This window comes from Astatotilapia calliptera, chromosome 19, assembly GCF_900246225.1.
Source record: "Astatotilapia calliptera chromosome 19, fAstCal1.2, whole genome shotgun sequence".
Taxonomy (NCBI): domain Eukaryota; kingdom Metazoa; phylum Chordata; class Actinopteri; order Cichliformes; family Cichlidae; genus Astatotilapia; species Astatotilapia calliptera.
The window spans coordinates 24,049,837-24,061,965 of NC_039320.1; the positions used below are offsets into that span (position 1 = coordinate 24,049,837).

The window sequence follows — 12,129 nt, forward strand, 5'->3', positions numbered from 1 at the left end:
TGTTTAGCTTAAGTCAGTTCATCTAAATTAATCATAACCTTTGTTATTGTTTCCGCGATCACATTCAAATGCTAAAATACTACCCGACGACCAATTTCTGCAAACAAGCCATTTTAAATATCATCGCAAACAAAAGCACAATACAAAAAAAGGGAGACCATAAACTCCATAAATTCTTCACTCAGTGTTCAGCAGCAGAGCCCGACCCTCTCCCCTCAATCCCCCCGCCAGGGTTAGGTTAATACACCCGTCAAAAGGAAAGGGCTTAAATACATTAACTGGGTGAAACCCATCTGTCAGCCACAGCGGGGGCTGCTGGGGACGGTGACATGTGGACGATGCGTCCGTGGCCCTTTAAGAAACTCCATGTTTTCTCTAGGCTACATGATGCGTCAACACAAAAAGCGGATGATGCTGTTATGTAAAAACATGCCAAAGTGAGCCGTAGTTTGCAGGATTTCTGCGGAGTGCCGAGTGCGCCTCGCTCCGTCTTATTGACCTCTGCTTTAGTTCTAAGTTTACCGAGTGGCGATTTTTACGCGTAGAGCGTGGAGCGGCGCAGATCGGAGCAGGAGAGAGGAGAAGAAGAAAAAAGGCTTCAGCCGATCAACTCAACATGAGTCGCCCTCCGCACGGTTTTCCTCCTTCACTTGCGGGAAGCGTACACCTGACGCATCACTCTCTCTTGCCGTGGAACTGATCTTCCTCTCCAACATACCGACTCCCGCTGGGTTATTTTCCACTTTGCGAAACGGTAAGACGCGAAAGCGTTTCAACTCTTATCGCATTCGAGGCAAAACTGAAAGTGTCAGGCAGGACAGGATCGAGAGAGAGGAGGCAGCTCGGGTTGGAATAATCTGTCAGCTATTGACAGATAGCAGATCCTTCTTGTTGCCGGGGATCTGTAAAACCCTCGGAGGTAACTTTCGGAGACATCTGTTGTCAGTGGTGTCACTTGTGCAGGTGGCAAAGCTGCCTCTTTTTTTAATCGGCCAAACACTGGGTAGCAAGGCTCGATCGGCTGAGACTCCCAGCTCGTGATCGCAGAAAATGTCACGCAAGCAGCTTCTGTTAGAGTCAAGTTTGAGGCTCGGCTCTGTGTTGGAGTTTGTATTTGTGGGTTTGTAAGAGCAGGGGGGACGTGGAGATCCTCTTGGAACATGTAAGGGGTTGGTTTTTTTTTTTTTTTTTTCTAAAGACACGGCTAAAGCATGCCGATTAGTCGAATCTGAGGGGTTTATTAATCTTTTATACACTTTCAAGCTAATGATGCCACCAAAGTAGTAGTGGTAGTAGTGGCGTTTTGGACGGTTTAAACGTTGATTTACTCAGAAAGATAAACAAACTGATGTTAGAGTTTTACGTGGTTTAAATCCATCTGCTCCAAACAGTTGAAAGTTCTCTGCAGGTTACTTATTTAACAGCTGTAGTTTCTATAGAAGATTATTAATGCTTTGTTCGCCTACTTGTGTGCCTTTTCACTGCGGTTTTGGCACTTTTACTCAGGTAAAACATCTGAATACGTCTTGCATTACCGCTGGTTTGACAGAATAAGCAATCTGAAGGTTTAACTTGGACTGTTTTGCACTTTTCCCTGACATTTCATAGACTAAACAATCAGTAAGTCAAGGAAATGAAATGCCATAATCTGGGAAGAATCATCTCCTGCTGTTAAAGGCCACTGGAAAGTGCAGGCTTTTCATATGACATGAGCTTTATAACACAAGTTGCCTGGTGAGTTCCTGGGCATAATAGTGTTTGTAAAGGCCCTTGTGAGCAGAAGAGCCTGACAATAGAACGCCAGCTTTGGAGGTCGTGGTAGATTTGTGTCTGGTCGGTTCTCCAGCATTACCTTGACAGGCTTGCCATAGCAGCATGTTGAATAGCGTTGCGCTGCCCACACGTGAGCCATAAAGCTGGATATCAATCCAGGACTTAATTCCATTATTGCTGAAGAACTGCCCTGATGTGGCCACGGAGGAAAGACGCACTGACCTCCCAGATGTCCCAGAGGAGACGAATACCTCCAGCCTGCAGTCGGGACACATGTGGTCAGAAGAAGAAGGAGGAGGAGGAGGAGGAGAGGGCAGAAATGAAAAGAATAGCTGTTAGCAGACTAACTGAAACAGTGGCTGTGTTGTCGCCCTGTTATCATCTTTAAAAATATATTTCACTTGTTGAAAAGATCATCTGAAAGTGAAACAATTTCCGCCTACAGCTGCGTAGGAAAAGCACACTGACAAGTCCCAATTTTCCAAAACATCACTGTGTGGTTGTCATCACACTGTAATTCCCCACAGAGTGATGTTAAATATTGTCTAATAGAAACACCACTTTGGGCTGTTTTTTGGGGGTTTTTTTGTAACAGTTTAGTTTTTTAATTTGCTTTTTAATCTAATATCTGTTGTTACATTTTCAAGATTTGTTTTCTAGCAGAGAAACTTGTATTTCTAAAGAATTTTTTAGGGAGAACATTAGAGAAATCCATTTCCTATATGTACTTACTTATTCACTAAGTGAAGAACACAAGTCGTTTCTTCATGATCACAGTGCTGTCCAAACCAGCTGAGTTTAAAGAGCACTTTATGTTAAAAATAATCATGCTTATCTAAGTTGCCTTCATGCGCTGAGCTCAGTAAGTGAGCTTTTTTGTTTCTAATACCAAACTTACTTCTTATAAAGCCCTAAAATTAACTTTACATAAAGCAAGAACCAGATATGTTTTCATATAATACATCTAAAGGAACCAGCTGACACACAGAGCTACCTGGGAGCTTTATCCTTAAACCCTGACCCAGCAAAGTTACGAAACCTCAGAGCAGGTGCCCACTGTCCTCTGCAGGTAACCCAGCCTCAGCTGAGATGTGGGTGTATGATGGGATTCCAAAGAAATGCACGTGGAACAGAAAGTAACATCATTATTTTATTTTGTACAAAGCCACAGGTTAGTTGGCCTTATTGGGAAGAAAATAGGGCAAATAGTGAAGTTTAACCCCCAACCACAGCGTTGCACATAGCCAGGCTGACCTGTAATTATGTCTTTATTGACATTATAATGAGGTCAATTGCTGCGATCGTAGATTTCAGCTGTTACTTGACTAAATGCCATCATAACCACAAAAGAAGTGCTTGTTACAGGTTAACATACAATTTACAGAACTTTGCACCTTTTTTTTTTAAATGTTTTCCAATGCTAATGAGTTTCCTTCTTATCCCTGTTCACTGGTATGAATATTTCTCTGTACTGAATGAGCAGCGAACCTCGGGATTAGCAAAGCTGCTCTGTAGCCCTTAGTTGTCTAAAAGCCATTAGCCAGCCCATACTGCTCTGCGCTCTCTTTCCCCGACTCACGCTGGCTCAGTTCCAAGACACAGCTGTGAAAATTACAGGCCTGCTTCATGGAAACATAGAAGAAGAGGAGGCAGGGCTGGTGTGGACGGGAGGAGAAGTGGAGCAGAGATCCACAGACTGCTGTCAGCTGTCCACTGGTCCACAGCTGCAGTGGAGATTTTAGAGATGGGGTCTCACTCACTTCTACTTCTGACACACACTGGGATTGTTTACATGTGTGTGTGTGTGTGTGTGTGTGTGTGTGTGTGTGTGTGTGTGTGTGTGTGTGTGTGTGTGTGTGTGTGTGTGTGGGTTTTGATGGAGGCATTACAGTAAATCCTGTTTGGCCGCGACTAAACAGAACAGAAGTCCTCCCTGTGACTGACAAACGTCAGGCTCCTTCAGCGAAAAGCACATGGCACCAAGCGTCCTTCAGTTTGGCAGATGCTAAAAGCATGACTGAGACCCTGGCAGGTGGGCAGGCGGGCACCCCCACCCCCTCCTCACTCACTCCTCAGCTCCTCAGGCCTCCTCTATCAGAGAGTCATTGTTCATGATGATGATGACAATCTCTCACTGTCTCCATTCACCGTGCTATCTCAATCCATCACTCTCTTGTCTCTTGCCTCCTCCCTCCATCGCTGTCTCACACACATTCTCTTAAATATCCCCCCCCCCTCTTGTTTTCCCCTGCTCTCTCACAAAGTCTGTGTCAAACGCCTGTATCTCTGAAGAGCTGTCAGGCAAAGAAAAACAGGAAGCTGAATGTGAAAGGAAAAAAAGTCTCTCTGACTTCTACTGAGTTTGACTTTTCTTCTGCTCAGTGAGATGTAAGAGGTGAGATTCTCTCCTCTCCTCTCCTCTCCTCTCCTCTCCTCTCCTCTCCTCTCCTCTCCTCTCCTCTCCTCTCCTCTCCTCTCCTCTCCTCTCCTCTCCTCTCCTCTCCTCTCCTCTCCTCTCCTCTCTGTTGCTTCACTTCGATCTTCATCAGTATCTCTCCATCTACTTCTCTTTTTTTCCCCTCTCTCCTCCCCTTTTGCTAGTCAGGCAGCCTGGCATCTTGCCCCGTCTCTTTGAAGCAGAACAGTAGAAGCAGATAATTACACTTCCTGTCCTGTATCTGCTCTGTGTTGCTCAACTGTCATCTTTACATCGGTAGGCTACACGTTGAAGACGATAAACAGCTTACAACCAGTTTTGAGCTCGAAGCGCTGCTCTGTGTGCATGACACATTCTCTTTTGAAGCTGCGTTTTGCCTCTGCACGTGTGCAATTAAGATGATTTTTGTCTATCATGTTTATCAGTTTCTTGGCTGTTTTTAAAACGCTTCATTGACTGCTCTGTGTATCCCCCCCGTCTGCGTCAGACTGAATTGTGCACCCTGTCTTCCTATTTCTAACAGAAATGGTCAGATTAAGTTAAAATTGAGTTTAAGATTAGACTTTAAAATCTTTCCTAACACATGCAAACTCAATCACATGATAACCAGCTATTTGTCACATTGCTGCTATCAGCCAAGACTGACACAAACACTTCTCTCGCACACACGCTCCCTTTAGAAAGCCCCTGGTAAACAAACAGTCTGCAGCCAAACAATGACAGGTTGTTAAAGTGGTTAGAGAGATATGCCCTGCTGAAAAAGTCCATTTTGTTTTAATGACAGGAGACTGGTGTACACGGCACTTCCTCTTCTGTTCTTAAACTGACTCTTCCCATTCATTAGCACTGCTGGTACTTTTTTATTTTAATCTCTAGGGTGTCACCCAGCTGTTTTATGTGGAGCTTTGTGCGGTTGTATGTGATTTTCATTACATCATTGTTGCATTCAGGCTTTGCTGGTGTGTGTAACAGTCACATTATCTGCTGTGGGTATCACTGTCAGGCTCAGAGCTGCTGTGCAGCCAAAACACTGTAGGGAAAATGACAAACTGACCATTAGTCTCAAATCAGCCACTTGTAGCTAGCCTGAGAGTGAGGACACCTCGGCTAAGAGTCATAAGAGCTGCAGCGAATAATACCACAAGCAGGTTTTGAGCAACAGTAGAAACTGTATTTGCATCAGCTCCACTGGTACACGATGTTTCAGTCAGTTTGAGCAGGCAAAGCGAGTTGTGGACACAAAACCAGCATTGCGTAGTCAGGCAGCTGGGCAAAGGGCACATGACCGATCTGAATCAAATGCCCCCCCACGGACTGTGTTGAACCCATGTGGTGACATAATAGGTTGAGTGCATAGTTCAACTCAAAAGGCCTAAATCGTACATTTCTGTATCCTGTTTTTTTGCTGCAAGTTTATTCTTAAAGATCTGACCTGAAGGTATTATTTGTGCCTGTGTCACTGTTGTTAGGCAGTGCATTCACATCTAAGTGTGGCTTCCTAACTGCGCTGGCCTTGCCTTGCCAGTCCGCCACAGCAAAGCTTGAAATGTGAAAATCTTCCACAGCCCACCCAAACCTTTAGTCACAACCAACTCAAGTGATTTTATTTTTAAATTCCCAAAGTATTTGATCATATAGAATTTATAACTTAAAACTTTTAATTATGATTAAATATTCAGTTAAGAGTTTTCTAACTGAATGTTTTAGTGTGTTGTGTGTGTTTATGAGAAATGACCTCTCAGCCCACCTGCAGTACCTTCGCTGCATGATGTCTCATCAGGGCTTCACTCCCTGAACATATTGATGCCTGTCACAAATATTTAGTCTCCTGGTGTAGTGATGTTTTAGTTTGGGGATTTAAAAAAAAAAAAAAATCACATTTGGGTTGCTTCACACTGGTTATATAAAAATATGGCTGTAGGACTGAAGGTGTTGGCTCACAGTTAGTGGGACATGATTGAAAATCTCATAACAATTATTCCAGTCATTAACTAGCTCTTTAGAGCAGCCATAATTAATATTTTTGTTGTAACAACAACAAGTGGCTCAAATGACTGTGTGCAGCCTAACTGCACTGGGACATTATTCTTAGTTTCTAGTATTTATCTGCTAGAAAATGACTCCTCTGAGGACTTGTTGGAGACCAGAAAAGAACAAATAAATGATTTTTTTGTTTGTTTCAGGCCAGTTTTTTTTTAGAACTGACTAAAAACTCATCTCCAGTGAATGAGTGCTCTGTAAGTACTTTGTGTCTGCTGAGGGTATAAATAAACATTTGGCATGAAAAAAAAAACCCCCCAGTTTGAATTCCAAACTCTTCTTTAAAGAGTTGCTTCAGTTCATTGAGGTTTGTTGGCATTGGTATATCTTTGTTGTCATTTGGCATTATATAAGTACAATTGAACTGATTCATACGCAGCTCTATTAAGATCCTGTCAAAGCATTTCAGTTGGGCTGAAGTTTGGACTTTCATTGGGCCATTGCAACATCTTGATTATTTAAAGGAGCCGGTCTACAAGAGAATGGCTGTTGGCCTCACATTTGACTCTGTAAATACTTTGGTATACGGAACCATTCAAGGTCAATTCAAAGACTGCGAGATAACCAAGTCCTGCGACTGCAAAACGAGCCTAAACCATCACCACTCCACCACCACCATAGTTTTATGAGGTGTTCGTGCTGATATGCTGCGTTAGGTTTTCATCAAACGTGCTGTGCAATCTTCCGCTTACTGGCAAATGCCTTTAATGTTTTCTACTTGTGAATAATCTTTTGTTTCACTTCAAATTGTTTGTAAATGGTTTTACATCCATTCCCAGATTAACTTTAGATCATCAATTGATCAACGTCTTAACGAGGAGACATTAGCCTTTCCAATCTTAGTGAAGCTGACTGACTTTCTGTTGCTGAAAGCACCAGACCTGCAAACTGCCAGAACATCTGCTTTCATAGAGTTGTTCACTTGCTGATGATCAGTTAAATAAGTGCATTTGATTAAGAGTCTGGATGCTACTTATCCAATAATTCCTACAAAAGCAGGAAGGGTGTACTTAGTTTCCACACACTGCTTCTTCTTCATTTTGCTAAATAAGTAATGACACGGTGTAGTATGTCATGTTGTGGTTCATCTGAGGTTGAGTTTACATCATTTCAGATCCTGCTAAGGACCAAATGATTTTTTTTTTTAATTATCTCCTAATATATAAAAGCCTTGTAGTGGAAAAGGACGTACTTCCTCTTTCACATTACAAACGTCTCTTCTGGTAAAATGTTTTGGTGGGTTTGTTTTGTTTTGCTTCTCCTGAAATGATTGAGATGTTTGCTGTATGTCTATAGATCAGCACTGAGCGGGTAAGTGAGTGCATCCTGCATGTAGGAAGCATTTAGCCCTCTAAGTTGTTGCCCTGCACCTCTCCGCAGTGTGTTGCAGCGTGTTTATTGCAGCGCAGGTCACCTCTCAGCAGTCCATTCTCCCTCAGCTCCCCCCGGTGCTCACGCCTCATTAGCTCAACACACTCAGGTCCTTTGCAGCTGTTAATTACACACTGTAAAGCTGATATCAGCGAGGACAGCATTTATCCCAGTTAAGCTTGATTCTGACTTGTCAGTAACTTGACAACATGGTGGCTTTCCAATCAGGCTGTTGTGGAAAAACAAAATTGAACCGTCCGTTAAGCTTTTCTTTAACTTGAACGCCCACTGAGTGAGTCCAGCAGCCGTCAGTGATAGTCCGTAATTTGTGTGTATCGCAACGGGCCGATCTTATCTGTGTTAAGAGGTAATAAATGATGAGCAGCAAATGATCAGTCATGTTTAGATTGAATGTCTCATTCAGAGCAGAGGATACAGTAAATTAGCCTAATTAAGAGGGATACATGCTTCTATTTTTTTGATGTTATTCATGAGAAAAACATTACTAACCTACTACATTAGGCATTAACATGATGAATTTATAGCTCATTGCATATTCGTCATTACATAATATATCGTATTATTTAGTGTTTTTCCTGGGGCTCTATGTAAATGTTATCAATGTTGATTAAAATGTCTCTTCTTCTCTAACGAGATCTGTTCAGATGACTTATTTTGTCAACACATGGATGGAAGTTGTGATATTTTGTAGCTTTTACTTAAATGAATACAGTTTAACATGAATGCATTTAATGCAATTCATCTTTGTGCTTCTTTACAGATAAACTGTGCTTCATATAAAGTCACAGCCACTTTATTAGGCACATCTTGCTCTTGCTGGGTTTTGCATTTTGAACTGCTTTAATTCTTTGTGGTACAGATTGAACAAGGTGCTGGAAACATTCCTGAGAGATTTGGGTCCATATTGTTGCTGTAGATTTGTCGGCTACATATCCAGGACGCGAATTTCCTGTTTCCCCCACATCTCAAAGGTGCTCTATTAGACGGAGAGCTGCTGGTTTTGAAGGCCGCTTGAATACAGTGAACTCATTGTTATATTCATATATTCACATTTGTGACATGGTGTGTCATCCTGCTGGAAGTGGCAAACAGACGATGGGTACACTGTGGTCATAAAGGGATGGGCATGGCCATCAACGATACTGCTCGCTGTGGTGTTAGTACCAACTGATGGTCAGTTGGTACTGAGGGGCCCAAAGTGTAACAGGAAAATGTCCCCTACATCATTACACCACCAGCATCGGCCTAAGTTTTGAAACAAGGCAGGATGAAGCCATGCTTTTATGTTATTTACTTCTAATTCGACCTTAACATTTTAATGAAAGAGAAATCAAGACTCATGAGACAGGAAACATATTTCCGGTCTTCTGCTGTCTAATTTTGACATTTCCTGTTCTTAGCTGACAGGAGTGGCACCTGGTGTGGTCTTCTGCTGCTGTAGCCCACTTGCTTCAAGGCTGGACACGTGATGCGTTCAGAGATGTTTGTCTCCACACTTTGGTTGTATTATAAATGATTTGAGTTAGAATCAGATTCATCTTCATTTGGTTAAGTTTGTTTACACAAACAAAGTTCTTTGCTCTCTGCATAAGAAAATAAATATTTTAAAAACAGACATTTTTTAATAAGCAGATATAATAAGCATTTTCACCCAGAGAACTGCTACTCACTGAATGTTTTCTCTTTTCCTGAAGTTCTCTCTAAACTCTAGAGATGGTTATGTGAGAAAATCCCAGGAGATGAACAGTTTTGTGAAATACTTAAACCAGACAACCAACAACCATTCCACACTCAGACTGACTTAAATCACTTTTATTCCCCATTCTAAAGCTTGGCTAGAAGTTTGTCATCTTCAGGTCATCTCAAACAAATCTGTATGACTAAACACGGTGAGTTGCTGCCATGTGATTGGCTGATTCGATATTTGCATTAACAAGCAGTTGAACTGAATGTATCCCTATTTTATTATTAAAAGAAAACCAGAACACAATCCAACCTATAGCAGGGCTGCATGTTAGAATATTCCTATGCCTTTTGCACCCAAGAAAGTTTTAGTTACTGTAGTTTTATTTTGTTTTATACGCAATGAGTTGTTAAAGCTATTGTAATAAGCATTCTTCTGTATTTGAACAAAGGCTTGTTAAAAATTCAATGAATAGTACCTATTGGCATTATGTGCCTGTATAGAAGCTGTGGGAACATTAAGATGAAACATTTAGATGGACGTATACTTGTATTTTCAGCTGGTTTTAAAACAATTATTCAAATAGTCGTTTGAAACTTGAAATCCTTTATATAGTAAACTACACAAAGGATTTAGTTTGTAGTTGAATTGGGTGATGATATGGTCTTTATGGCTAGAATATTTTAATATTCCACATCTTTTATTCATGCCCACTTGCTTTTATTATGTTTAACTTACGCTTTTTGTGGATGTGCGGCTTCAAGTTGACCATCTAATGGCTGAAAGTCAGTCAGGTTTCAGTACATTCACTCTTGCTTTGCAGCCAATGAGGCAGAGGGAAAAGTTACTTATCAATAACTCTATTTATTTATTTTTGGGACATAAAATAGAGCTGGTTTCATTTGGTACAAATGCATCATAAAACAGACCGACGTTTGGGAAATGGGGAAATTGCACTTGTCTTTGGCGCATATGCACTGAAGATTTAAAGAATTAAAAAGCAAAGAAAAACCACGAGGAAGTGTGGAAAAAACTGTCACGATGACACCGTTTAGTCCCTGTAGGAATATTACAGTAACGTGACCGTGATTTTACACGGGGATGTCCCGGTGCAACGGCGAATGCGAATGCAGGCAGCGCATGAATATTATCTCCAGCTTGCCACTTCGGAAGTAGGTCACCGCTCACCGATTTGTTCACCATGTCTCCAGCTACTGTGGGCTGTTTGGTCCACGGATCGCTCCCCGGGTCCGCAGCTCTACCGAGTAGAAACTGATCATCGGGAAAAGAAACAAACATCACGGACGGGAGATTTTTATTGTTATTATTTTATTTTATTTTTTTCAAATTGAGTGGGTGATTATTTCCAACGGGACACGCGAGGTAATGGTGAATCGCTGCTGTGTTTCAGTCACAGTTGGAGATGACAGGGTCGGTGGTTAGGCTGCTTCTAACAACTCGGCTGTAATACGAGCCTCCTAATGATACTGATATTAACTAGCAGCTCCGAAAAAGCCCGATTGAGTGAGGATGGTCGGGTGTTTTCCACTCGTTTCCCCGCTGAGGATCTCTCCTTTTATTTCCTACTTCTCATATCGCAGCCTGCACTCCTGCTACGGCATGCTGTCAGATTAACACTGTCCACCACCACCACCGCCGTGGCCAACTACGATCTTCAAGAGGCGAGTCATTTGTATGTATTTTCTTTATTTTGTTGAACAGTGTGATTATAACGTTAATCGTTTTTTCCTACCCAATATATTCGCGAAACAGTAGTGGATGTGGGTGTTTGTGTAACTGCTGGAGCCCGAACCTGCGTGTAGGAGAAGCGAGGTGTTGGTGTTGGTGGTGGTGGAGGATGGTTAGCGTTTGTTTGGTGGTGTAAGACTGTGGAACTGCTGATTTGCTCCAGGAAAGTGGACTTGGTTATATGCACTATCTGAAGCACAGCAGCTTAGGTCCCCGAGAGCTCCAGCCTCGGGGCTGTTTCCCTCATGATGACAGCGCTACACCATGTCCTTCTTCTGAATGAGCCTGTGAGACAGCCAGGCAGAGCCGCCTCCTCCTCCTCCTAATCCTGTATCTATCGGACTTCTGATGTAGATGAAACTACAGTCTCTTAATGTGCCATCGGCAGGGAGAGAGTCAAATCAATGGCAAGTAGGTCTGATGTGTGAACTATGCTCCATTTACTTTAAAATGCGTAAGATTCACACAGTAGAGCTGCACTGGCATTTGATCATCTGCCGACTAATCTCAGGGTCAAAAGGGAGTCTCAAGATATTTAAAAGGATTTAAAAGGAAAAAAATGACTATATTTTTACTCACTTTTGCTTTATGTTTTCTTTTTCTTGATATTTCTTCACTGCATCAACCAAAGTACTTGATGAAGTACTTGAATAATTCAGTTTTAGTACTTTACATTTAAATATTGAGCTTTTTCCTTTCCTACATTTATTTGGTTGGCGATTTGTGTGCAAATTAAGGTTTTTCTACACAGTAATACTAACAGCTTCTATTGTGTGACGTGTTCCTGCAGGACAAACTGCCTAAAAGCAGATAAATGTGTTGAATCCCAGCAGCAGGTAAATGCAGCTTAGATGTTGGAAGATTAGTAGTAAAACACAGCACTAAACAATATGATATTATGAATGCACCCTTTTACTTTTGAAACTTCATACTGCAAGATACTAGTTTTAATAGTGTTACTTATGTAACACTTGGAAAGAAGGACTTTAAAATGAATAAATGTTAACATTGCAGCATTTTCAGCTTTTTTAATACTATAAAAATGAAATAGCGT

General features: G+C 41.7%; 1 protein-coding gene across 2 annotated transcripts in view; it reads left to right on the forward strand.

Annotated features, from left to right (window-relative positions):
• The first annotated feature begins 379 nt into the window (after positions 1-379).
• The window catches only part of bahd1 (bromo adjacent homology domain containing 1), a 34,794-nt gene continuing 23,044 nt past the window's right edge, over positions 380-12,129 (forward strand). The window contains exon 1 of one of the 2 annotated variants that reach the window (XM_026151713.1): positions 380-754. The gene's annotated coding sequence lies outside the window, so the exon portion shown is untranslated. Of the gene's footprint in view, positions 755-9,997; positions 11,020-12,129 lie in introns of those variants that run through there. The other variant, XM_026151715.1, reaches the window with a different exon arrangement.